The sequence below is a fragment of the Peromyscus leucopus genome, chromosome X, assembly GCF_004664715.2.
Source record: "Peromyscus leucopus breed LL Stock chromosome X, UCI_PerLeu_2.1, whole genome shotgun sequence".
Taxonomy (NCBI): domain Eukaryota; kingdom Metazoa; phylum Chordata; class Mammalia; order Rodentia; family Cricetidae; genus Peromyscus; species Peromyscus leucopus.
This window is the reverse complement of record NC_051083.1, coordinates 12,527,335-12,553,534: the sequence shown is the minus strand read 5'-3', so window position 1 is coordinate 12,553,534 and position 26,200 is coordinate 12,527,335. Positions and strand designations below refer to the sequence as shown.

General features: G+C 45.2%; 1 long non-coding RNA gene across 1 annotated transcript; it reads right to left on the bottom strand.

Annotated features, from left to right (window-relative positions):
- Nucleotides 1–3,451: 3,451 nt before the first annotated feature.
- LOC119086633 lies at nt 3,452–26,115 on the bottom strand. The gene is made up of 3 exons (XR_005089968.1): nt 25,986–26,115; nt 24,740–24,827; nt 3,452–3,781 (listed from the first exon to the last, which is right to left on the bottom strand). It is a non-coding gene; the product is annotated as an uncharacterized LOC119086633 (long non-coding RNA).
- Between the last annotated feature and the right edge of the window lie 85 nt (nt 26,116–26,200).

The window sequence follows — 26,200 nt, the reverse complement described above, 5'->3', positions numbered from 1 at the left end:
TAAATAAAGTTATAATAATAACTAAGATGACAGGCATATACCATTGTTTTCTGCGTGTTAATGTCAATTCAAATGGAGACAAAGCCTGAAGAATTATCTGTGAGCAGACAGTCAGTTAAGTCTCACAAATGTCCTCAGCCTTGCTTCATGTGCAGACAGAATTGAAATGTTGTATCTTAGTGTGTTTCACGTGATATTCCCGAGTACTTGAAGCTTCTGAAAGCAGGACTTGCCGGACTGAGGAGCCACATGTGGAGAGCATCTTTTGCTAAATTGTCTCATTGTGTTGTAACAAAGAAAAGAGGAAGAGGACAAGGGTCCCAACTCCTCACTTTCATCTAGGTCCCACTGCCTGAGTCTGTTTAGAAGAGCTCTCTAGAAAATCCCCCATCCCCCAGTGTCTGGTAGTTTTTGGCAACCTTTAGCACTCCTTGGTTCACAAATGCATTGAAGATTAAATTTCCAGCACATCCACTTTAGAGACACACTAATTGCTGCCAGCTGGGGTGCGAGCGTGCGCACGCGTGCATGCACATGTGTCCGTGTGTGTGGAGACCAGAGGTCAATGTCAAAGAGCCACCTGTCTCTGCTCCTCGAGTTATGGGTTATGGCCATGTCCCAGTGCACCCAGCTTTTACATGGATACTGGGGGGCCCGACTTGGGTCCTCACACAAGCACAGCAAGCACTTTTCTCACCGAGCTATCTGTTTCCCCAGCCACGTAGTCCTTGCACTTCTCCGGAGTAAAGAAAAACACACCCAGTGGAGGCTCAAGCCGCCTGACACAAGCTTGCATAACGGGTTTTTTCAGATGGGCTAAATCAAAGAGGGAAGCTGTGAGGCTGTGCCGGTTCCAGGTTTCCTTTGTTCAGGCCCTGGCCAGCCTGGGAAAGCCAGCCCCTGTGCATCCCCAGGGGGAGCCCCTGAATGACTCCTGGTAGGAGCCACCCAACTCATGAGTTGCTGTTTGTGTAACTATACTGGCTAGTTTTGTGTCAACTTGACACAGGCTGAAGTCATCTGAAAGGAGGGAGCCTCAACTGAGAAAACGCCTCCACAAGACTGGGTTGTAGGCAAGCCCGGAAGGCATTTTCTTAATTAGTGATTGATGGGAGAGGGCCCCGCCCATTGTGGGTGGTGCCATCCCTGGGCTGGTGGTCCTGGGTTCTATAAGAAAGCAGGCTGAGCAAGCCATGAGGAACAAGCCAGTAAGCAGCACCCCTCCATGGCCTCTGCATCAGCTCCTGCCTCCAGGATCCTGCATTGAGTTCCTGTCCTGACTTCCTTCAGTGATGAACAGTGCTGTGGAAGTGTAAGGCAATAAACCCTTTCCTCCCTGAGTTGCTTTTGGTCATGGTGTTTCATCACAGCAACAGAAACCCCGACTAAGACTAACTAAACCCTTTAGGTTTTGATTTTATCTCTTTGCCCTTTATTGAGGAGCCGTCTCGTGTAGCTGAGGCTAACATCCAGTTCACCATGTAGCTAAGGCTGGCTTTCAATTCCTGATCTTCCCGCCTCTACCTCCCCAGAGCTGGGATCACAGGTATGTACCACCACACTCAGCTTCGGTTTACCGACAAGGATCAAATACGGGGGAATATTTTGCATGGAGGAGACTCCTATGCCAAATATCTGTCACTATTAGAAAGACAAAAATCTAGGGATGGGAGAACCAGCAAGAAGGCGTCAGTATTTTAGCCAATCTCGTTTTTAGAGAACTTGTATCAATACCTTCCTGCCCCCCCCTTCCTCCATCTTGCCATTATGCAGGGTCATGCGATTGATTCTGCCCCCTAGGTCACAAGCTGAATTGACATGGTGTCACTGCCCGGGTTAGAGTTATCGTGGGAGGGACTGCGCGGGGTACCAGAGACCTAGAAGTCTCATTAGGGACCGTTAGCCGCAGTCTACAACAACGGCTCTACCAGTCAGTCAGTCAGTCAGTCAGTCAGTCAGTCAGTCTTTTCGTAGTAACGGAAAATGCTCTGGGGATAAAAAGGGAAGTGGGGATGGGAAATGCAAGCCAAGTCCCATCACAGAAGAACCTGGCTCTCTTGGCAACAGTCTATGCCACCATGTTGAGCCTAGTTCAGCTTATTCCTACCTGGTGACATTCCCAAGGGTTCCCATGTCCTTTCTACGGCAACTGACCCCAGGACCTTCTCAAGCCGCCAGAGGAAGAAGATTTTGCAAGCATGAAGCCTAAGGCTCTGGCCCCTGAAATCCCAGGGGTCTCTGACTTCCCCACCCACTTGCCCTGGAGCAGCCACTGAGCACCGAGAGTTCCTGGGAGAGGCATTCCAAGCAGGCCTCCAGAAAGGCCCTGTCATAACCCTTCTCCAGCAACGGCCACTCTTAAAATTTCTATAGGTAAGACAGGAAGATCGAGGCCTTCCCCACGGTGACCTGCAACCTTGTGACAGTTAACCTCGACTGTCACCCGGACAGGATCCAGAATCACACCTTTTGGGTATGTCTGCCAGGGAGTTTCTAGAATAGGTTAACTGAGTCAGGAAGACCCACTCCACCGCGAACGTGGGATGCACCATTTGGGCTGAGACCCCAGACCAAATGAAATGGAAAATGGGAAAGTGAAATGAGAAGCTGTCTTCTCTGTGTGCTTCCTGACCATGGATGGCTGCAGTGTGAGCAGAGGTGGAGAGGCCTGTGAGGTGTGTCGCCTTAGGCTGGTCATATTTCAGTCCCAGGTCGCACCTGAGCAGCTGGCGGGGGGAGGCTCAGCTTGGGGCAGCTCCATCTCCGAGGCCCAGAGAGGGCCCGAGCCACGCCTGGGCTGCACAGCTCTGCTCCTGCCGCCATGCCTCCCTCTCTGATGTACCATACTCTTAAACTGTGAGCCAAACCAACTCTTCCTTCCTTGGGTGGCTTTTGTTGGATATTTTGTTGCATCAGGAAAAGCAGCTACCACGTTCCTCTTAGGCAGGTGGTGTTTGCCCTTCCTGTTCTGGTTATTTGTAGATGCATTTCTAAGTGGTCTTATTAAATCAAAAACACGGAGCCAGAAATGTGGATGAAAGCCTTAGAGAGATCAGGGAAATAGGGAAAGCCACCAGCCAACCTCACCTCACCAACTCCACAGCTCCCAAAGAGCGTGACTTCTGTCTACCCAGGCTTATATGCCTTGTTTTTCTGCCCTCTCATTGGCTCTTAGCCCAGCTACCTCACTTCCTCTTCTGACACAGCTCTGTCACTGTCTGTCTGTACAGACCTCCAAGTCTCTATGGTTGGTACTGGGATTAAAGGAGTGTGTCACCATGCTTGGCTCTGTTCCCTAGCGTGGCTTTGAACACACAGAGATCCTGCCTGCTAAGGGGTTAAGGGCGTGTGCTGCCTGACTTTGTTTACTTAAAATAGCTGCTGGCCTTTTCCCCCTGATCTCCAGGCAAGCTTTATTTATTAACGCACAGATAAGATATCAGCACAGTTATTTAATTTTTAATTTTGTTTATTCATGTGAAGGACTGTATCTGCACGGTTCAAATTTCAAGATAAGAGGGGCTGGGGAGATGGCTCAGTGGACAGGAGCACTTGCTGCTCCTGCAGAGGTCTAGGTTTGGCTCTCATAAACATTGGGTGGCACACCTGAACTCCAGTGACTCCCCTGGGCTCCACAGGCACCTTCACCCATGTGATGCACACATATATACACTTAGGTACAAACAAACATGTAAAATCAAATAAATCTTAAAAAATTATGAAAGCAAAGGGTATATAGTTGATTCTCCATATCTACGGGCGCAGCATCTGTGGATCCAACCTGTCATAGACAGAAAAGTACATTCCAAATTGTGTCTTTATTGAACATCTCCAGACATTTTTCTTGTCATTATTTCCTAAACAACAATATAACAACCATTTACAGAGCATTTATGTCACATTGCACACTACAAGTAACTTAAGATGGCTTAAAGATGCCAGAAGGATGCACATAGATCCAATGCAAACGCTCCACCCTTTTATACAAAGGGATGGGAAAAGCCCAGAGGTATCTTCTGGTATCTTCAGAGGTGAGAGAGTGTGAGTGTGAAACCAATCCCTGGAGGATCCTGAGGTCCTGAGGCAGGGGAGAGAGTTAGGAAATAGAGGGAGGGGACTTGATGAAGGGAAGGGCTTCCTGTACAGTTCAGATTTGTTTCTTTCTAGATGGTACCCAGGCACTTTGACATCGTTGACCAGACGAACTGCATAAGAAGTGCACTCCCCTCGCTGGGAAACATTCTAAATGACACTGTTAAGCTGGCTAATGAAGCGTGCCTTGATTCCAACCTCCTCACGACCTAGGGATAACTAAGGGTCCCTTTGATCAATGGCCTTCTCAAGGCAGGCACCCCCTTCTCCACCTGCAAGCCTGCGTAGTGCACTTCAAAGGTCTCCCTTTCGAGCGCAGATCCTGGCTATGGTCTACACTTAGTTGATGAAGTAACTTCAAAGCCACCAATTGTAGTGGGTAGCCATTCCAGCTTTGGTCTGGAAGTTCCAACCCCCACTGAGGCTTCAGTAACTGTCACGCCTATAAGAGAGGGCCCTGAAGACCCAAGATCTGGATGCACCACACTTTCTTGTTTCCTGGACCCTGGAAGCTAGAGGTAGACCGAGCAGAGTGCTCCAGAGAACACCGCTGGACTATGCTACAACTTCCCCAGACCCTGTAACCTACCTATTCCTTCACTAGTAAGTTACGCCACTAATAAACCTCCCTTTTAACTACATGGAGTGGCCTTAATAATTTCACCAATAACCAATTACTTACCTAGCCACCACTGAGGCATATACGCTGCCTCACTCAGTGATCTTCAAGTGGGTCTTGCCTTTATTGTTTGTTTCTCAATACATTTTCTTTCTTTCTTTCTTTTTTTTTTAATTCGGAGCTGAGGACCGAACCCATGGCCTTGCGCTTGCTAGGCAAGCACTCTACCACTGAGCTAAATCCCCAACCCCTATCAATACATTTTCTAACTGTGCTGCTCTCTAACCCATCCTGAAATTCTTTTTCATGGTGGAAGTCAAGATTGAGACCATACTTGGGTAGAGGTGCCTAAGGTTCTGAAGAGAATTCTTGAGGCTGTTTAGTTGGCAACGCTGAGTTGTATATCCCAATCCTGGTGCAGGGAAAGTGAATGGAGAGTGTCCCTCCCACTCTTCTCCTCAGCCATCCTGCTCCTCCCCCTCCAAAGTAAGTGTCTTAGCTAGGGTTTCTATTGCTGTGAAGAGACACCATGACTGTGGCAACTCTTAGAAGGAAAACATTTAATTGGGTGGCTTACAGTTCAGAGGGTCAGTCCATTATCATGTGGCATGTGGGCAGACATGGCGCTGGAGAGGTAGCTGAGACTTCTACATCTTGTGCAGGCAACAAGATGTGAACTGAGACACTAGGTGTGGCTTGTGCCTGTATGAGACCTCAAAGCCTGCCTCTACAGTGACACACTTCCTCCAACAAGGCCACACTTGCTCCAACAAAGCCACACCTCCTAATAGTGCCACTCCCTTTGGGGGCCATTTTCTTTCAAACCACCACAGGAAGCAATTTTATCAGTTACTCATGCTTTCTTCAGAGATGTTTTATATCTGTACAAGCAAATGTGCATCTTTAGCTATCTATCTATCATCCATCTCCTCCTTTGTATATAAATAGTGGCACAGAGTTCTTTTCTTTGATTTTTTTTTTGGGGGGGGGGCGTTTTTTTGAGACAGGGTTTCTTTGTGTAGCCCTGGCTGTTCTGGAACTTGCTCTTTAGACCAGACTGGCCTCAAACTCAGAGAGATCCACCTACCTCTGCCTCCCGAGTGCTGGGATTAAAGACGTGCGCCACCACTGCCTGGCCTTTTCTTTGATTTTTTCATTCAGTAGTATATCTTAACAATCAATCCAAAAACCTTCCTGTTTTTACTACAGCTGCAGAACATTCTGAAGTGTGAATGGACAGTTGACCTGTCCTCTGTAGCCAGAGGCTCCAAGTATAAAGATTTAACCAACTCCAGGTCTAAACTATTCCAGGGGAAAAAGTCTTTACTGAACATGTACCAATTCTTTTTGTTGGCTTCTTTTCCCTAAACAACACGGTTCGGCTACTTAGCATTTATATTATTTTAGAGATTTCAAGTTTACTAGAGGGTGTGTGTAGGTTCTATACAGACAGTACACCACTTTATATAAGGGGCTTGAGCACCCAAGGATATTTGGCTATTCAGGAAGGTCCTGAAACCAAACTCCCATGAATACCAGGGGTACAGTCACTAAGTTGTTTAGCTGGAAGTCTTTATCAGCAACTTTCAGGGGATGTGCAATTCAACTACCAATGATGCTTTGCTGTGTAAACTTACAAACAGAACCCAGACAACTTTGAATAAGCGCTTGCTCAGAGATCAACCAAAGTTCCAAACAGAGGAAGTATTCTGTCTAAGGTAAAGAATAATAAAGCAGTGATGCACATCCCAAATCCCACCATTCAGGAGGCCAAGGCAGAAGAATGGAGGGTGTATGTGTGTGTGTGTGTGTGTGTGTGTGTGTGTGCGCGCGTATTCACATGCAATGTGGAGGCCAGAGGTCAACCTCAGATGGCATTGCTCAGGTGCCATCTACTTTACTTTTTGAGATAGGGTATCTCATTGGCTTGGAGCTCATCAATTCAACTTGGCTGGCTGGCTAGTAAGCCCCAGTGACCCACCTGCATTTGTCTACCCGCTGAGGGAATTACAAGGACACACCACCCCATCTGGCTTTTTCACTGGGTCCTGGGGATCCAACTGAGGTCACTACACTTGGGTGGCAAACAATCTACCAACTGAGCCATTTCCCCAGCCCAAGAACACAGAAAGTTTGAAACCGTCCTGAGTTACACAGTGAGACCCTGTATAAAGAAATTTAAGGATAAAGATAAAGTATTCTGAAGGAGCAGAAAAGACAGAATTCACTTTCAGTTGTCTGGAGGCATGGAGGAAGGGGTGTGCTGGGTATATGAAATGGGATCTGCAGGAAGGAAACTCATAGAAGGATTCCTTTAGAAAAAAATTACGTTCCATTTTGGACTTGGATATGGCTCACTGGGAGAACATTTGCCTAGATTATGCCAGGCCCTGAGTTGGATTCTCAGCACAGAAAAAAAAAGAAGTTAAGTTACACTGAACTGTGTATCCAATATATGGTACAGGGAGGTGAGTTATTGCTTCAATTAAATGCCCTCTGGCTTAAAGATTTAAGTATTAAAATGGCATTATATACACTGCTTGATTAGTAATATAAGTATCAGGCACTCCAAAATAAATTAGCCATATTGCTAAATCTTAGAAACACAGACTATAAAACATGCAATGGAGACAAAAAGAAAATAAAAAGAAAAGAAAAAAATCCACATCAAATCTCTTGCCTCTGAAGATTGGATTTAAAGACACTCCTTTCTATTCAGTGGACCTATCTCTGGTAAATTAGAATAATGCCATTCCTAGCCTTTGCCATTAAGATGAGCTTGCCATTTCTTGGGGATTATTGCTGGTTTTCTTCTTCAGTGGCAGATCAACGTAGAATGCAGTAAAGAGAGCAAATTTCCCCATGAACAGGAAATGTAGGTCTGACATCCTTCCAGATTGTACTAGATGCCCTGAATTATTAAGCAGGACATCGGATATATTTCTCAGAGTGAGAGATTATATTTAGTTCCCTGTACTGACAATTTGAGCTTCAGACCTTCCCAGGTTTAAAAATTAATTTGTAATGATAGGATTTCTTCTGTATTTGTTTGGGGAAAACCATACCTGTAACAAAGATGGCAAATCATTTTAAAACTGACCCAGAGAGGTTAAAAGCAAATCAGATCTGGAAATAGTGCTCCAAACAAGAACTGGGAAAACAGCACCATCTATTACTAACTCCTGGCACTTCCATTTCCAGATTCAATCTTCCAGAAACTTTGTTCGACAGGTACCGGGAAAGACATGAGCTCTAGCATCAGCCAAGACTGGGTTCAATTATAGGTTTAGGCAAACTATTGTAAGAAGCAAAAATATTTGCCGTTATTAAAAATTTATGCAGATTTTTTTAAATAGATGATGCTGCAGCATTTCATGTAAATAAATGCAATATGTTAAAAAGCATTTTAAATGTCTGTGGAAATAGGTTTGAGGAAAAAACCAAATCATTAGGCATTATGTGGGGGCCCACAGAGACTCCACAGTGAGGCCTTCTTCCATCTTGACTCAAGGTCAAAGAGTCTAAGCCCAGCAAGGCTGTATCACAAGATGTTTTGGCCAAAGGTGTGGTTACCAGATGTCTTGACTACTAGAGGTGTTTACACTTGTTTGTACTTTGTACCTCCACCTTGAGAGAGGGAGGTCTTTTGCCTCTCCTCTTGCAGATATATAAAAAGGCTGTGAATAATACTCAGGGCGATTGTGGTATTGATCCAGAGCCCTCCTGATGCTATTCTGTGTCTCTACCTTTTTTTTTTTTTTACCATCTGCATCTCTATTTTTCAAATCTATTATTTCTTAATCCTCACTCTTCCATTTAAGACTGTTCGATAGTTGGGCAGGACCCGACAGCATTATATTATGAACCAACTACAGCCATTTCTGTCTGGCATACATGAACCACCCTTACAGCCACCATTAGTGTGAGGTAGGTAGTGCCTACTTATTCCTTACCCTGTCCCTTACCCTTACCTGACCCAATCCATCCACACATATATACACAAGCAGGTTCACCTACAGCTATACAAAATCTTCCTGGACTCGGAGGACTCTGAGGCAGAGGCTAACAAGTTTTAAGTGGAGTGATGGATTCAGTGTTAAAACTGATAATTGAGGCAGTGGCTTCAGATGTCTAAGGGGGGCAATGGCTACAGTATTATTATTGGGGCAGTGGCTACAGTGTTATAACTGGGGCAGTGGCTACAGTGTTATAATTAGAGCAGTGGCTACAGTGTTATATCTAGGGCAGTGGCTACAGTGTTATAATTAGGGCAGTGGCTACAGTGTTATATCTGGGGCAGTGGCTACAGTGTTATAATTAGAGCAGTGGCTACACTGTTATACTTGGGGCAGTGGCTACAGTGTTATAACTGGGGCAGTGGCTACAGTGTTATAACTGGGGCAGTGGCTACAGTGTTATAACTGGGGCAGTGGCTACAGTGTTATTATTGAGACAGTGGCTACAGTGTTGTACAATGGACACTTTGAGCCTTTTAAGTTGGTGTTGAAGATAGAGCCCAGGTCAATGTATAGCTAGGAAAGCACTCTACCACCAAGGTACACTCCCAGCCTAAGAAGTGCTAATTTCCAGTAGGCACGGTGCAGATTAAACTAAGATTCTTGTCCAAGCAGCTAATTGTGGTTGGGAGAAAAACTGTGGTATTAGGAGAGGCTGGGGAGATGGCTTGCTGCAGAAGCTTGAAGAGGACCGGGTTTGGATGCTCAGCAACCATGTAGAAGCCGGATGGAGGGGCCTGCACTAGCAACTCCCGTGCTGGGGTACAGTGACAAGAAGACCCCTGGAGCTTGCTGGCCGGCCAGCCTCGCCCAAACCCAGCCAGTTCCAGGTTCAGTGTGAGAACCTATCTCAGGATAATAAGGGGGACATCTGGGATCTCAGTAAACGATATAGTGACAGAGGACATTTGGGATCTCAATCAAGAAAAACAGCATGTAATTAGCTAAAGGAACTTTACCAAACCCTAAAGAAATTCTCAAGAGAGAAATAAAGAACAATGGAAGCACACAAAGACACTCTGGAAGTTTTCAAAGGATACTGTTCTCACCACAGGCTAACTTCTCTGGCCTGGGCTGGAATTACAGATCGGAGCCCCCATATCTGGCTTTTTAAACTTGGGTTCCTGGGATAGAACTCAGATCGTCGGAGTTGCACGGCAAGCGCTTTTACCCCCTGAGCCTTCCCACTAGCAGATGGAGTAAGAAGTAGTCAGAAAAGCAGGAAATGGGGGAAGGGGTTATTGCGTGTCCCACGGTCTTCTCTGACAGACAGACAGACAGACAGACACACACACACACCTGTATCTATATCTATATATCCCTTTATACATCTCCCTTCTGAAACTAGGTAACTAATGGTGGATAAGTTTCTGTGAAGGGTAACAAACTGGGCCGAAAAGGTGCGGGGATTTTTTGTTTTGTTTTTATTTATTTTTAATGCTGTATGTTCCCAGTGGTTCTGAGGTTGGATCCCCGTCCTGTTTAGGCAGTCACTCTGCCACTGAGCTGTACCCCAAGGCCTGAGAGGATGGCCCAAACTAAATAACATACACCGTGTTGCCTGTGCTTACATGGCGACCCTTCTAGGGCCGTCAGAACGTTGCGGGAGAAAGCTGGGGACGCACAGCACCACCGGAGCTCCCAAGACAAAACTTCCCAAGGCCCAGAAGCTTCTGCGGGGCGCCAAGCCTCTGGGGGGCGGAAGCTTCTGGGTCGTGAAGCTTCTGAGGGACTGGAAGTCCCCGAGGGCAGAAAGTTCCTGAGGTTCAAGACCCGTAAAGCTTTTTTGAGAGTCCCGGAGCGTCTGAAGGGCTGAGTTCACCAGGAGAAGATGGTTGCTATTCACTGCTGTAGCACTCCTGTCCTTGGGGTATCAGAAGGGCCACCAGGGAAACATCTAAATGAACTTCTAAGTCATTCCCCACACACACACCTTCATCCTACCCAGCAGCAAGGCAGTTGTTCCTTATTCCTTCCAACAGCCGAAACTCATGAACGAAACCTTCAGGAAACTTCTGAAGACTCAGTCGCTACCGTCTAAGTCTCCTCAGCCTGAGGCGTCAAGGGGGCACACTGAAAAGGAAGAGCCAGCCGAGCAAAAGAGGAAAAAGAAAAGTCATTACGTCGAGCTTTCTCAACAAAAACTTGAGCGAGGAAAAGAGATGCTGAGAAGCAGGAAGTGTCATGACCAGGCCAAGGGACAGAGAGAGAGAGAGAGAGAGAGAGAGAGAGAGAGAGAGAGAGAGCAAGAGCCTGAGCAAGAATGGCCGGGAAGTCAAGCTATTTGGAGCTATCGATGGGGCTGCCAAAGCCAAAAGAATTTCTTACAGAGCAAAGAAACCAATTAGCCCAAGTCCAAATTGGATGGCAACATTGAATACACCCAAAGGTGGATTTTGCTGTCGTTCAAAAAGCCTGAGAAGAAACTGCTATAAAAGAACGAGATAGAGAAGCTAATGAAAAGGATGGAAACCCAGAAAGATGAGATTTCTGAAAATAAGAATAAATTTAAAACATGTCTAGGCTGCAACATTTACCAAGTACTTTCCAAGAATAAAACATGTGAACTGTGATAGGAATTCCAGCCATGCCCCAATGGTCAGGCATGCCCCTGAGGGACACTGAGTCATTTCTGCCTAGCCATTTCCGGGTCATAAGTCCTCCGTAACCCATGCACTGTGTGGTCACATAATCACAGCGTACCACGTGATCTATGCGCATGCATGGAGTAGCTGTATGGGCCTGTGTACGCATGTGCAGGATGGCCCTTAAGAAGGCAAGCCCCATGTCTCCCCTGCCCCTTCTCCCACACATGTCCTTTCAGTAGGCCTGATCACATCTATCCTTTTCTTCTTGTCTGTATAAAACTCTTGTTAGTGGATTCTGTCGTGTTTCATGACTTTTCCTCGAAGAGTAACTGCTAAAAAACATCAAATTGAATGACCTGTTCCTTCCTGGCTGCGTGGTCTATGTGATAAACCTTAATGAGGATGCTAACACTGATAGCCTCATCAATATTATCCACAGCAAGAGTGAGTATCTGAGCGTGAAGGTCCATACCACACTGACTCAAAATGACATTGTCAGCGGCAAGCTCATTGTAGACAAATTTCTAAATGCTTATTAAATGAAAAACATAGAGCCAAATATAGGGGTGAGAGCCTTAGAGAGATCAGGGAAATAGGGAAAGCCACCAGCCATCCTTACCTCACCAGCTCTGCAGCGTCCAAATGCGAGTTACTTCCTGTCTACCCACAGCTATACGCCTTGCTCTTCTGCCATCTGATTTGCTCTCTCTGTCCAGCTACATCACTTCCTCTTCCTGCCCAACTCTATCACTTTCTGTCTGTCTTTACAGACCTCCAGACCTCCAAGGTTAACTAGTATTGGAATTTAAGGCGTGTGCCACCACACCTGGCTCTGTTTTCAGTGTGGCCTTGAACACACAGAGATCCTGCCTGCCAAGTGATAGGATTAAGGGCATGTGCTACCATTGCCCAACTTCTTTGTTTACTTAAAATGGCTTGCTATTTTCTCTGGTCTCCAGGCGAGCTTTATTTATTAAAGTACAAATACAATATCACCACATTTCAGCACAAATAAAATATCACCATGGTTCATACAGGTCCTGTCATACCTAAGACAGAGACCTAATTAAGAAAGAAAAAGAGAATGCTGGGTGGTGGTGGCGCACACCTTTAATCCCAGCACGTGGGAGGCAGAGGCAGGCTGATCTCTGTAAGTTTGAGGCCAGCCTGGTCTACAGAGTGAGTTCCAGGAAAGGTGCAAAGCTACACAGAGAAACCCTGTCTCAGAAAACCAAAATAAAACAAACAAAGAAACAAAATAAACAAAATAAAATAAAGAAAGAGAAAAAGAAACTGGGAGAGGAGAAATCACCAAAAGCCAATGTGGACATTCTTGAAAACAGAAATATGTACCTTCCACCACCAAGATCCCTCAGTACAAGGAGCCAGAGAGATACCCGGAACCAGAGCCTCCCAGGAAGAGACACAGATGCGGGCACAGGAGTGGGAATGAGGGCCAGACTTGCAAAGAAGGAAGAGAAGAAGCACAGGCACTCTGAGCAGTCGGAAGTGGATGGGAAGCCCCTGGTTGTTGACAGGATCTGGTGCTGCCTGGGAGCTCAAGGACATCGATAAAAAGTTGGCTCTTTCAGCTGGCTGAAAAGGCAAAGAAGCCAGAAGCCAACACTTACCCAGGGTGCTATGCAGCCACAGGGGTTACTGGAACTGTGGGTAGCAAGGAGGAAAGGAGTGAGCCAAGGCAAAAAGAAGGGCCCCACTCCACTGCGACTTAGCTAGGAAGAGAACAACAGGCAGACGGGAGACAGCTTTTGTCCACATCTGCATCCCAGTGTGGTGTCCAAATGCCTGAAGGATGGAAACCCAGGTACTCCAAGGAAAGCAGTGATTCAGACACGCTTCCTCCCCAGTGGAAGATTCATGCTGTCACTGGAAAAAAGGTGAAACTCACGAAACAAGGCCTAACCTCCAGTTCCAGCTGGAGAAGCTCTGCAGAAGGATTTTCTGTTACCTGCCTGCTTTTTATCATTTCCAGCTAGGCTGTGAGGAATGTGCATTCATGCATGCATGCATGCGTGTGTACTTTTACTGTATGATCATTTGGCTCTGTTAAAACTGGTTAGCTTGAAAGTAGCAAAGTACAGGAACCGTAACCCAGACAATGGAATCCTATGTAATTATTTACAAAAGAGTAAGATGCAAGGAATTGGAAAGATAGTTCAGTGGTTAAGAGCACTTGTTGCTCTTGCAGAGAACCTGGGTTCAGTTCCCAGCACCCACTTGGGGGCCCACAACCATCTGCAACTCCAGTTCCAAGGGCTCCAACACCCCCTTCTGACCTCCTTGGGCACCAGGCACACACACACATATAAGCAAGACACTCACATATGCAAAATAAGAAATCTAAAAATTTGTTATAACAGTGGAAAAATAAGATATATCTCTACTTATTGTGGTATAATGACTGAAAAGTAAAATAAAATAAAATAATAAAGAAAAATAAAATAAATAGAATTACATAATATGGTTTAAATTTACTAAAAGTAGAATATATATGGTTGAACAAGTATAGGTGGAAGTCTAGACAGATACGTATCTTAATGTTACTTCTATAGAGACCACCACGTTTTTATCTGCACATATGCTTATGGGCCAGAAGAGGGCACCAGATCTCGTTATAGATGGTTGTAAGCCACCATGTGGGTGCTGGGAATTGAACTCAGGTCCTCTGGAAGAGCAGTTGGTGCTCTTAACTGCTGAGCCACCTCTCCAGCCCGCAACCACCACGGTTTTTATAAGTAGGTAGTACTTTGGTCATACAGAATTTTAAAATAAACGCTTTTAAGGTCTGGAGGTAGTTCATTGGTAGAGTACCTACTTAACGTGCATAAGGCCTTGGGTTCCATACCCAGTATTGAAAAAGAAGAGAGAGAAAAATAGAGAAGCATAAAACAGGAAAGGAAAAAATAGCACTTAAGTGATGTTGTATAAGAATTTTTACCAATTATGTTGTTGGGTAGAAGAGTATTTGTGGCCGGGCTGTGGTAGCGCACTCCTTTAATCCCAGCACTCGGGAGGCAGAGCCAGGCGGATTTCTGTGAGTTCGAGGCCAGTCTGGTCTACAGAGCGAGATCCAGAACTGGCACCAAAACAACACAGAGAAATCCTGTCTGGAAAAACAAAAAAAAATTGTGTTAAGTATTAATTAGCTATTAAAATGATTATCTTCTTAACTATTCTGTGTGAATCCTCCTCTTAGTGGCAAAGTGAATTTCCCAAACTGCTATGTTAATGATATTGCAGAAGAATGTAGTGGGATATTTACAGACCTATTATTTGTATTTTCCAGAAATAGCCATGCTGGCTGGAAATATAGCTCAGTGGCGGAGAACTTCTCTAGGATGCATGAGTCCCTAAGTTCTACGCCCAGCACTACAAAAAAGAGGAAAACAAAGGCTTAGTCCTTACTTAAATGAAGTCTCAGAAGAATGCCATGAAATGTTTATAACTATATTGTTGAGTAAAATATTATTAATTTATAGTGCTGTATTAGACTATATACGTTATGAAAATGTTAAAGGAAAATAATAAATTCCATATATTATGAACCATTATCTACCCATCTGTGTGCAACATCCCCGTGGTAGATTATTTTTCCCCAGCAGATATCTTAGCTGGGATATAGATCAGTGGTAGAGTACTTCCCTAGTATGTGTGAGACCCTGAGCGTGACCCCTCAGCACCATTTTAAAAAAACATAACAGTATAAGTGAAAGCCAGCCACACTGACATATCCCAACTCGCAGGCTCTCATGAGAGACCCCCATAGGTTTAAAAGAAGATGAAAATAACCCCTTCCCACCTTTTTTCCCTTGATGTACTTCCAGCTCCATGGGTTAGTGAGACATGCAATTCTGACTATCTGAGTTCCATTCCCAGAGTCCAAGCAAACAAGCCAGATGTGGTGGCTCATCACATCTGCAGTCCTGGCCCTGGGAGGCAGAGACAAAACAATCAGCTGGAAGCTTGAATGTCCAGACAAGCAGTAGAAATAACAAAGTCCCGTACTCAGAGGCAGAGGCAGGCAGATCTCTAAGTTCAATGCCACCCTGATCTACAAAGTGAGTTCCAGGACAGCCAGGACTAAATAGAGAAACACTGTCTTGAAAAAAAAAAAAGAAAGAAAGAAAGAAAGAAAGAAAAGAAAAGAAAAAAGAAAGAAAGAAAGAAAGAAAGAAAGAAAGAAAGAAAGAAAAGAAAAGAAAAGAAAAAGAAATAACAAATCCAAGATGGAAGGAGAGAAGTGACTCAAAAACTGGTCCTCTGATTGTATGTGGCATTGGTGTGCACACACACACACACACACACACACACACACACACAGTAAATAAACAAATAAGACTTTTTTAAAAAGATCCCCTTGTGTGCCGTCATGACGGTGATCCCCACTGTCACTAAGAACAAATACTCAGAGGGTAAGTACTAGTTTAAGCATTTTACCCATACTACCTCATTCAACCCTTGTGCAACCTATGGAATCCATACCCTCCTCTGCTCTGTTTTATAGATGAGAAAACTGAGTACTGAAGGGCAATTTGTCCAAGGTCACACAGACAGTTGGATGCGCCACATCTGTATCTTGTAAGGTCTACAAAACACACGGCTAGATACCAGTGGATCCTGCCTGTGCAGAGCCCCCTTTTTATTAACATCTGACGGTGAACAACCACATTCTGTCTGACTAAGTGGAGCATATGTGGGCCATTTCAGTCTGGTCAAATTTGATGTGTGTAGATTTAATATGAAGTACATTCGAGAAGAATGTGTTGGCTGTGGGGTTACTGGAATAACTCTAGCTCAAATGTCACTCCAGGTCACTGAGGCTTCTAGGGTTGAGATTTACCTGCTGCTGCTATTTGCCTGTGGACAAGAAGTTGGGGGGAGATAGTTGTCAGACTGAGAGCATCCTTGTCCTAGCAGAGGCAAGTTCAGAAGCAGAACAGGGAAAGGCATGAATCAAAACTCGAGTTGGAGGCTGGAGAGAGAGCTCAGCAGTTAAGAGCATTTGCTGATCTTCCAGAGGACCCCAGCTCAGTACCCAGAACCCAGGTAGGGTGGCTCATGATAGCTGTTAACTGGCTTTTAACATACATGGAATACAGACATACACAAAAATAAAAATAATCTTATTTAAAAAAAAATACTACAGTTGGTCTGGGGCCAAGACCCTGTCTCAAAAACAAACAAACAAAAAGCAAGACACAGCATCATCAAAGTCTGCCAGTTGGAGTCCAGTTAGCATTAGGCAAGGGCAGAAATTGTTTAAATAAAGTATGGACTTTAGTTAATGTGTGAATATTGGTTGATTGCTCGCAATAAATATATTAACGAACACATACTGCTCATGCAGAACAGAGTTCAGTTCCCAGCACTCAGGTCAAGCTGCTCAGAAATAGCTTCCACTCTAGGGGATCGGGCCCCTTTTCTGGCCCCTGTGAAGACTTGCATGCATATGACGAAAGCACACACACACACACACACACACACACACACACACACACACACACACCCTCCCGGTCGGGTCCCCTCTCCTGGCACCTCCCCTAGTTCTCACTGCAACCCGAGGTCTGTGCAGAGGGAATGTGAACGAGGACAACACGTGACAAGCTCCACACTTCCCCTTCCCCCTCCCTAATGTCCAAGAGTAGCTAGTGTAAGGTATCTCCACAAGCGGAGGTGCAGGGTTCCTGGTGTGGCCTTCCTGAGAGGGTGAGGGAGGGTGTGCGGAGATCAGAGAGTTTTTTTTTTCCCGATACATTATCATGATCATAGAGGTTATGGGCAGAGGGGCCACAGGTTTCCTGATGCTGCAAATGGATTGGTAATGAACAATTCACAGTCCTTAGTGAGTCCCTCAAGTGTGTCCAGCCTTTTAACATTGAGAGGTGAGATTGCCATCTGTACATTTCATGCCCCAGAGGCACACAATCAAGTTACAGTCAAAGAAATTGCCACCCCCTCAAATCTCATTGTAGGAGCGTTTACAACTTTGTGTTGGGTTGCATTCATAGCTGTCCTGGGGCACAGGGGGCTCATGGGCCACAGGATGAACATGCTCGGCAGAGGCTTTCCCCTTTTGGCCAACAGTGCAGGTGTACAGCGGCTAGCTGTAGCGAGGAATATGTTCTCCCAAGACAAGAAGATTTGCCCTGGAGGCTCCTGCCATTCGGCAATCAGGAAGTTGAGACAGGATGATCGCTTACAAATTCAAGGCCAGCCTGGGCTGTTCTAGCAAGTACAGAGTGAGACCTTGCCTCGATATTTAATTAGTTAATTAATTAAAGGAGGAAAAATGGGAGCTGAAAGGTGTTTGCTGCAAAACTTGGGGAGAAAGGAGGAAGTTGTGAGCAGGGTGACTGGGCAGAGTACAGCTACGAGCCCCTGCCAGGGGCAGCAGTGTCTCCACAGGGCTAATCAGCAGCCCATGGCAGGAAGGCCGGCAGACAGCCACATGCTTCCAGGAGAAGACCTGGAAGGAAGGGAAATCAGACTGGTCAAGAGGAAGAGACATGAGAAGTCAATGTCGTTAGGGGAGAGGTACTGAGCTCCTCGAAGTAACAGGGGTGCCTCTTGGGAATCTGGTGAGTTCCTGCAGGAACAAGCCTGGCCCCTGAGCTAGGGATATAGCTCACTGGTAGCATGTTTGCCTAGGATGGGTGAGGCCCTGCGTTTTATAGCTAGGTACTGTGGCACACATCTGTAACCTCAGCACTCAGGAGATGAAGGCAAGATAATAGACCATCCTGCACTACACATCGAGTTGAGGCGCCAGCCTGGGCTACATTAGAGCCTGTATCAAACAAAACAGAAACAACAAAACAAACAAACAGCCTGGCCTGTGAATCTCTGGTCTTCCTTCTCACCATGTGACTTCTTTTGAATGTTCTGTCACCCCTGTGAGGCCATCTTTATAAAGCTTTCACCAGCGGGTGAACTGATGGGGCTTCTCAATCCTGGACTTCTAACTTCTAAAACTGTATGCTATATAAACCTCTTTTCTCCATACTGAGCCTCAAGCATCTTGTTACAGGAACAAAAAGCAAAGGTACTTGACTATCAGCCTGATTTCCTCTCTTCCTATTTTACACACTAATAGAAACACCCACTCGGTCGTTTGTTCTTTGTTACCTCTTCAGATAGAACATACATTTTAGCTTATTTTTCAAAGATTCTGCTCTGAGTTATCAGAACCAGGATTCAGAGGACATTGCAAACACACACTATTGTAAAACGAGTGTACTCACTTTCTAATTCACATGTGAATTTAAATACGTTCATCCAATATGTAAAAAAATTGAGAACACTCACCTTATTTTTAAAAGAAAATGTAGGGAGCTAAGGACTGGGGTGTAGTTCAAGGCTAGAGTACATGTTATTTGTGCAAGGCCCTGGATTTAATCCACAGCACTAAAAACCTCATGGATGTGATTTACATGTGGTAAAATGCATGCATCTTCTTTTATTCTTATTGCGCTGGGGATGGAGTCTAGAGCTTCAAGTATGTTAGGCCAGTGCTTTTCCATTGAGATACAGCCTCAGTCACAATACACTCAAATCTGAGGCGAGAAACTTGTGTCTGCCATGTGTATCCCCCATGTGACCACCATTCATACGAAAACACAGAAAATTTCCAGTACCCCAGCAAGTTCTCTTGTGCCCCTTACAGGTCTTCCTCGCTTATCCTCAAAAACAGTGGATGTTCTGCTATCATAGTTGGATTGATTAGTATTTTTGGTGTGCGTGCGTGTGCGTGTGTGTGGAACCATTCCAAAATTATGAGAATCAATATATCCAGTGGCTCAATTAGATAAAACATCCATGAAAACTTGTGTGAGATTACCCTCTGCCTTAGCTGGGGTATAATCAGGAAACAAAACATTTCAAGCAGTAAGATTGCAGGCTGAAAATTGAAGTTAGCTGAAGAAATCACTGCAAGGGCTGGAGGAGCGGAAATTAAGGAACTGTCTCTGGTTTCAAAATCACAGGGCTTCCGCTGGAATCCAGGGATCAGGAAGGCACCATTTTGCTTCCATGAAGCTGGGAATGTGGTTGAATGAAAATGAGGACATGACCGCTCCTAGGTATGGTTGAGGAGAGGGTTTTATTGTAGACACGAGGAAGAGTACAGCCAGAGGCATCTGGAAGAGTCCAGACTGAACATGGCCAGCAGAATAGACTGGGCCTTGAGAGGAGACAGATGGGGAGAGAGAGAGGAAGAGAAGAGAGAGGGAGGGAGAGGGAGAGGCCAAGAGGACCAATAGAGCACATGGAAACCAAGAGGCCAAGAGCGAGCCAAGAGAGGCGTGGCTAAGATGGCTGGTTTATAATAGGAAAGACGCTGGGGGAAGGGAAGCTGAAGCCCCGCCCCTGGGCTGGAGAGGTTTAGGGTGGAGGCCAGGTGAGAAGTGCTGGGAGGAGCCACAGGTCCTGAGTGAGACTTGTCTCGGGTTTCTTTGGGACCTGACAATGATGTCTGGAACCTTTACCTCATCCTGCTAGCCAGTACCACAGCAGCAGGAGCATGGCTTCTGTCTTCTGGCTTTTGCTTTCCAAAACATCACAAAAAACAAATGCATCCCAACACTGAAATCCAAACCATATCTGGAAACCTCCAGTGAAAAGCAGTCTGGGTAGTGTAGTTTTTAGCTTTCCAGCCTGAGCTATGAGAGGAAAAATAGATTGGGGGCGGGTGTGGAAATGGATATTGAGTTTCTGGCAAACCTTTAAGTGCTGACTTATATGCATGGCCTGTCTTAGGTGAGTCAGCAACCACATACGCATCTCAGAGGCATCAAATGGCCTTTGAGCCATCGTAATTTTCCTGTTGTTAGATAAAAGTATTGACAGGGAGATGGCTCAGTGGAGTAAAATACTTGCCTAAAAACCTGATTACATATCAGTGGAAGCATGCTAGGAAGAACCTAAGAAGGCCAGTTGTGATGACGCTAGCCTAGTATTTGAGAGGCAGAAGCAGATGAATCTCTGAGTTGGAGGCCAGCCTGTTTTACATCATGAGTTCCAGAGCTACAGGATTACATAGTGAGAGTCTGTCTCTAGATAAATAGCTTTCAATTGACTCACAATCTTTGTCTACACGTGGTATGGTTAGACCTGCTAATTTTGCCAATCTGGTAACGTGTTTGTTGCATCTCGGGCTTCCAACTCACTTTTCCCTAACTAATACCAAGGTTGAGCAGCCTATAACCACATTTAAGTGGCCTTTGGATTTCCCCTTTTGTGAAGGGCTTCTACAAGTCTGCTACCCATTTTTCTAACAGCTTTGCTAACTGAGTTCTAAATGTGCTCTGTGTACTCTGGAAACAGCTTATCTTCCCCACCCTCTTTTTTTTGGGGGGGGGTGTTTCAGGAGAATTGTTCGCATTGCCACTCCACTGTGCCAATAAAGTTATACGTTGAATCAAAGGGCAGAGTCTGCGATTGGCTGACTGGAATTAGTGGTAGATATGTTGGAGGACTGAGGAAGATAGAGAGGGATTAGAAGAGAGAAAGAAGGGCTTGGAAAGATTAAAAATTAAAGCTGGCTTTGGAGTTGGAGCATGGCTCTCTCCTTCTCTAAACCCAAGCATGCTTGTTAAAAGAAAATCAAAAATTTCTGTCTCATATCAGAAGAGCCACCTGGTATGAGACAGAAGAAAAACCAAAATTAGGGACTATTCTAATGCCACTAATCTCATAATCCTTTGGACAAGCAGGACACAAAAGAAGACAACTGCCGAACTTTGCCAAGACAAGGTAGGACAGTCTTTCAAAATTCCTGCCTCACCAAAAGTCTGACAGATATTCTAGGCCCATAGGCCAAAGATGGATGCCCCAGTGTTTCAGAGGACCTTGTGGTGGCTGTCCAGACAGTGAGATGTCTCTGTCCTATCTTGTTCTATACTTTCTGTTTACTCAGGTAATAGTATATCCTTCTCGGGTCTCTGACGGGGTTGAAGATTAGATTAGTTATAGTTACAGTTTCCTTCATTATGATAGAAAGTAAACTTTGGACTCACCAAGATAGGATAGATAATGGAGGATTTTCTCTAAATTTGCCAAATACTAATGGACTGGACATTGTGAATGTATTTCTTACTTGATAATTGTTCTTAGTGTATATGGTTTTACTTTGTTAGAGTTAAAACCTTTTCTTTTTATTTAGATAAAAAGGGGAATGTTGTGGGAGAATTGTTCGCACTGCCACTCCACTGGCTTTTGGATCTGGAAAACGTGGAGAGTAGGGTCAGCCAATCGTCCCTCTCCTTAGCTTTATCAGGTTTTCGATCTCAATTTCTGACTCCCGAGTTTTTATTAACACTGAACAATTAAGGTAGATGCATTGAGGGGGAGGCTTATATTTTTACTTACTTTATAGTGTCTCCTATGTTTGTTAAAGAATATTTTGGCATTTACAGAAAATCTGACAAGACAGTGACGAGACTCCTTATATACCTCAGCCCACCTTTCCTATTATCTGCCCATTTGTTACAGTTAATGATCCAGTATGGATACATTATCATTAACCGAAGTCCCTCCTTTATTCAAACTGCCCTTATCTGCTACAGGATCCCAGCCAGGACACCTCAGTGCATTTACTCATCGTGTCTCTTTAGGCTCTTGTTGGCTTCAACAGTTACTCAGTTGCCTTATTTTTTGGTGTCTTGACATTTTCACGGAGTGCTGGACGGGTGTTTTAGAGCCCATGTCTTAGAATCTGCGCCATGTTTTCCCTGTGGGTTGGACTGGGTGTATCAGTCACTTTTGCATAACAGTGACCAAATACTTAACAAACGACCGTTGTAAGGGAGTACACGTTGATGTGGGCTCCTGGTTTTGAGAGCTCCCAGTCCATTGTGGCAGAGAAGCCATGGTAGCAGGGGCAGCTCCATCCATGGCAGAGGTCTGAACCAGGCATGGATTATCACTTTTAAAGGCCTGCCTTGATATGTGTGGTACTCATGTGTGCTCAAGTATTCACATGCATGTGAGAGGTGACTCTAGAGGCTAAAATAGGGCATGAGAAACCACAGAGCATGATGTGGGTATTAGGAACAGTCCTATCTCTGGTCCTCTGCAAGTTCTCTTAACCACTAAGCCATCTCCCCAGCCCCAGCCCCCAAGAGTGTTGAAAGGCATCTTTGTCTCCTGCCTCCCCTTAGGGCAGAGGGCAGCTGGAGTCTAGGCTCTCTGGCCTTGACTGAGCATAGTGTTGCTATTGAGAAGGTGGAAGGTGTCTTGTAAGACACTACTTTGCTCAACACTGCACATATTGTCCTGCCACCTTTCCACCTCTACATATTTCCATGCACGCCGACGGTTCTTTACTAAAGATTACTAAAGAGCACTGATGCTTGAAGCAGTGTTGTGTTCATAAATGCTGCTGAGCCATTATGTGACCTTGAAGACACGTACTGTGCCCTAGGTTGCAGCGTCTCCGTCTATGCCACCAAGGGAAGGCTTGCTAGTACAGTGTTTACCTTGCTGAATTCTAACGTCTCGTTGATACCTCGGCTGCAAAAGACCTACAAGTTAGGAAAAAAGCTCTCTCTCAAGGCAGAGAATGAAAGAGTGAAGTTGACATGTACACATGTAGACGAACTGCTAAACGGTCTTATTAATAAAAACCACGGAGCCAGGAATTGAGCTTAAAGCTGAGAGATCTGAGGAATAACACAAGCCACAAACCAACCACACCTCACCGACCCTCTGCTTCCAAAGAGACCTACTTCCTGTATACCCACGCCTATATGCCTTTCTGTTCTGCTAACTCATTTCCCCTTTCTGCCCAGCTACATCACTTCCTCTTCCTGCCCAGCTCTGTCACTTCCTGTCTGTCTGTTCAGACCTCCAGATCTTTATGGTTAACTAATGTTGGAATGTGAGGTGTGTGCCACCAAGCCTGGCTCTGTTCCCAGTGTGGCCTTGAACTCACAGAGATCCAGACAGATCCCTGCCTCCTAAGTAATAGGTTTAAAGATGTGTGCTACCATTGCCTGACTTCTATGTCTAATATAGTGGTTGGCTTTTTCCTCTGATCCTCAGATAAACTTCATTGGGGGACACAGATAAAATAGGACCATATGCATACTATTTTATATTCTAGTCTGCTTATAGAATTTTTTGTGGTTTCTCAAATTAAAATAAATCAGAATGTCCTAGAATTCTTTTAAGAGTAGAAAAGGCTGTATGTTTCTTTAGGCTGAAATTGTGGAAGCTCTGTTCCATTTTACCTGATTATATCCCTAAATAAGACTCATTTAAAGCCAGGCAGTGGTGGCACACAGCTTTAATCCCAGCACTGGAGAAGCAGAGGCAGGTGGATCTCTGTGAGTTCATGGCCTGGTCAGCCTGGTCTACAGAGTGAGTTCCAGGATCTTCAGGACTTTTACACAGAGAAACACTGTCTCAAAAAACAAAACAAAACAAAACGAAAAAGATTCATTTAGATACATTCCTTCAGGGCCACCTGCTCAAACCTTTTCTCCGAGTCAGAAAAAGAATGGAACTTTAGTTGGCATGCCCAGAAGTGACTTTATGTTAAATTATCTTTTATTTGTCTATTTATTTTGTGGTTGGGGGGGTAGAAGAGGACCTTCAGGTGTTGGTTGTAGCCTCCCACCTTGTTGGGGCAGGGTCTCTCTTGTTTCTGATGCCATGCAGTGTACTGCAGTCTAGCTGGCCCTGGAACGTGCAGATAATTCTCCCAGTCGTGCCTCCCGTTTTTTACAAGAGCACTGGCATGCACACCACCACATCCAGATCGGTTCCGGGGGAGGTTTGCAGGCTTGCACAGCTAGCACCTTCACCAGCCATCTCCCTGGCTCTTATTTTTTTCAAGACAGGGTGTCCTGGAACTCACTCTGTAGACCACGCTGGCCTTGAACTCATGGAGATCCACCTGCCTCCAGAGTGCTGGGGTCAAAGGTGTGTGCCACCACTGCCTGGCTGAAAAATGATTTTTAAATGGTTAAAAAATATTCAGGGTAGTCATGACACAGTTTGTGTTTTCAAAATTAGCTGCTTTAGACATTTTGATTCCAATATAATAATTTTACATTCCCAATAGAAAAACAACCTCCCCCTTCAAATTCCTTTAAAATCACATTTGTGCACGTTCTCTATTGGACAAAAACACAAAATTGAGAATTAAGAGTTCCCTGAAGTTGAGTGGGAAATCCAGACTGCGTTATAAATTGAGAGTGGCTTTGGTAAATATGGTGCTTTCTAGAAATGGCGTTCTGAGGATTGGGGGAGTGTGCTTTTGAGTCCGGTTCTCAGGTTGCCTAAGTTGTACCTGGAAAACTCCCAGTAGTGCTGCAGCTTTCTCTGTTCTCCTTCAGTCAGTTCCAAGAAGAAAGCCGTCTGCAAAGTGAGAATCAGGGAGCCTGGCCCTCTACCACACCTACCTTCCATGTGCGCACTGAAATGTCTGACCGCCTTCAATGGCCCCCGTTTGAATGGAATGAATTGCAGTTCTGTGTACCAGCCAAGATCCTAAAAAAAAAACAAAATCTTACTTGCCTAGATTGTGTAAAGCTCTGGGGTTCCATCCCCAGAACTGAAAGAAAAAGAAAAAAAGAAACTAAATTTTTAACCTAAAATTTGAGCTCTGTCCCTCTACCCTATCTCTTTTGTCAAACTAAACAGCTAAAAGTTCAACCAGAGAAGGCATTCTCCCTTCCATATATGCTACACTTTTTCCTTAACTGGATCTTTTCACTTCCTCCACTTACTATTAAAATCACACTTATCTTTCAAGGTCATCATCTGGGGCATTGTCTTCTAACCACAGATGCTGGACAATGTCACTTCTTGCCTTACATTATAGGTAAGAGCCTGCTAGGTGTGGGAAGGGATGATCCCAGTCTAATTAGTATGTTAGCCCTCATACAGCTTTCTAGAGCACCTCGCTTAGATTAGAAACCAAGGGAGGAATGGATGAAGTAATTAGCATTCTGTGGGATTACTCCTTGTAGATTGCAGTGTTTGGAGGGAGGGTTGTTAGATACAGCAAGCCTAGTCTACACAGAGTGTTCCAGGACAGTCAGGACTACACAGAGAAACCCTGTCTGGGAAAAAACAACAAAAAATCGAAACAGAATACTCAGTTACATTTGACTTTCAGACAATGGATACTTTCAGACAATGGATACAAATGAAACAAATATTCCAGATACACCAAAAAAAAAAAAAAAAAGTCCAGATACACTAAAGAATTATTCTTTTTTTTTTTTTTTTTTTTTTTTTTTTTTTTTTTTTTGAGACAGGGTTTCTCTGTGTAGCTTTGCGCCTTTCCTGGAGCTCACTTGGTAGCCCAGGCTGGCCTCGAACTCACAGAGATCCGCCTGGCTCTGCCTCCCGAGTGCTGGGATTAAAGGCGTGCGCCACCAACGCCCGGCAAGAATTATTCTTTATGTACAATTCAGGCGGGAGTCCTATAGTTTAAGCAGCACCTCTACTGGGTGGGCAGGGGGTCCCCCAGGCGCCAGGCTTCCTCCCCGCAGGTGCTCAAGTCTGTGCATTCCGCGGAGCAAAACCTAAGCTGGCCCAGCGCTTCCCACAGCTGTCATTCGCAGCAGGAGGGGCACAAGATCGGGAAGACATACACCCGGGCTGGAGATCGTCACCCGAGGCTGGGCAAAGGGTGCACACCTGGGAGGTACCTTCACGGTGGGCTCTCGAGAACCTGCAACCGGTGGGCCACCTGCTCTTACCGCTGGCCCTACCCTTCATCTCGTGACCGGTCATTGTGGGCCGGCGGGGCAGGACCGCCCTGCTCTTAAAATCGTTGACTTCTATTGGCAGAGAATTCCACCCATCACATTAGGCTCTGCCCCAATAGCTGACGTTTCCCTGGCTACGTCTCT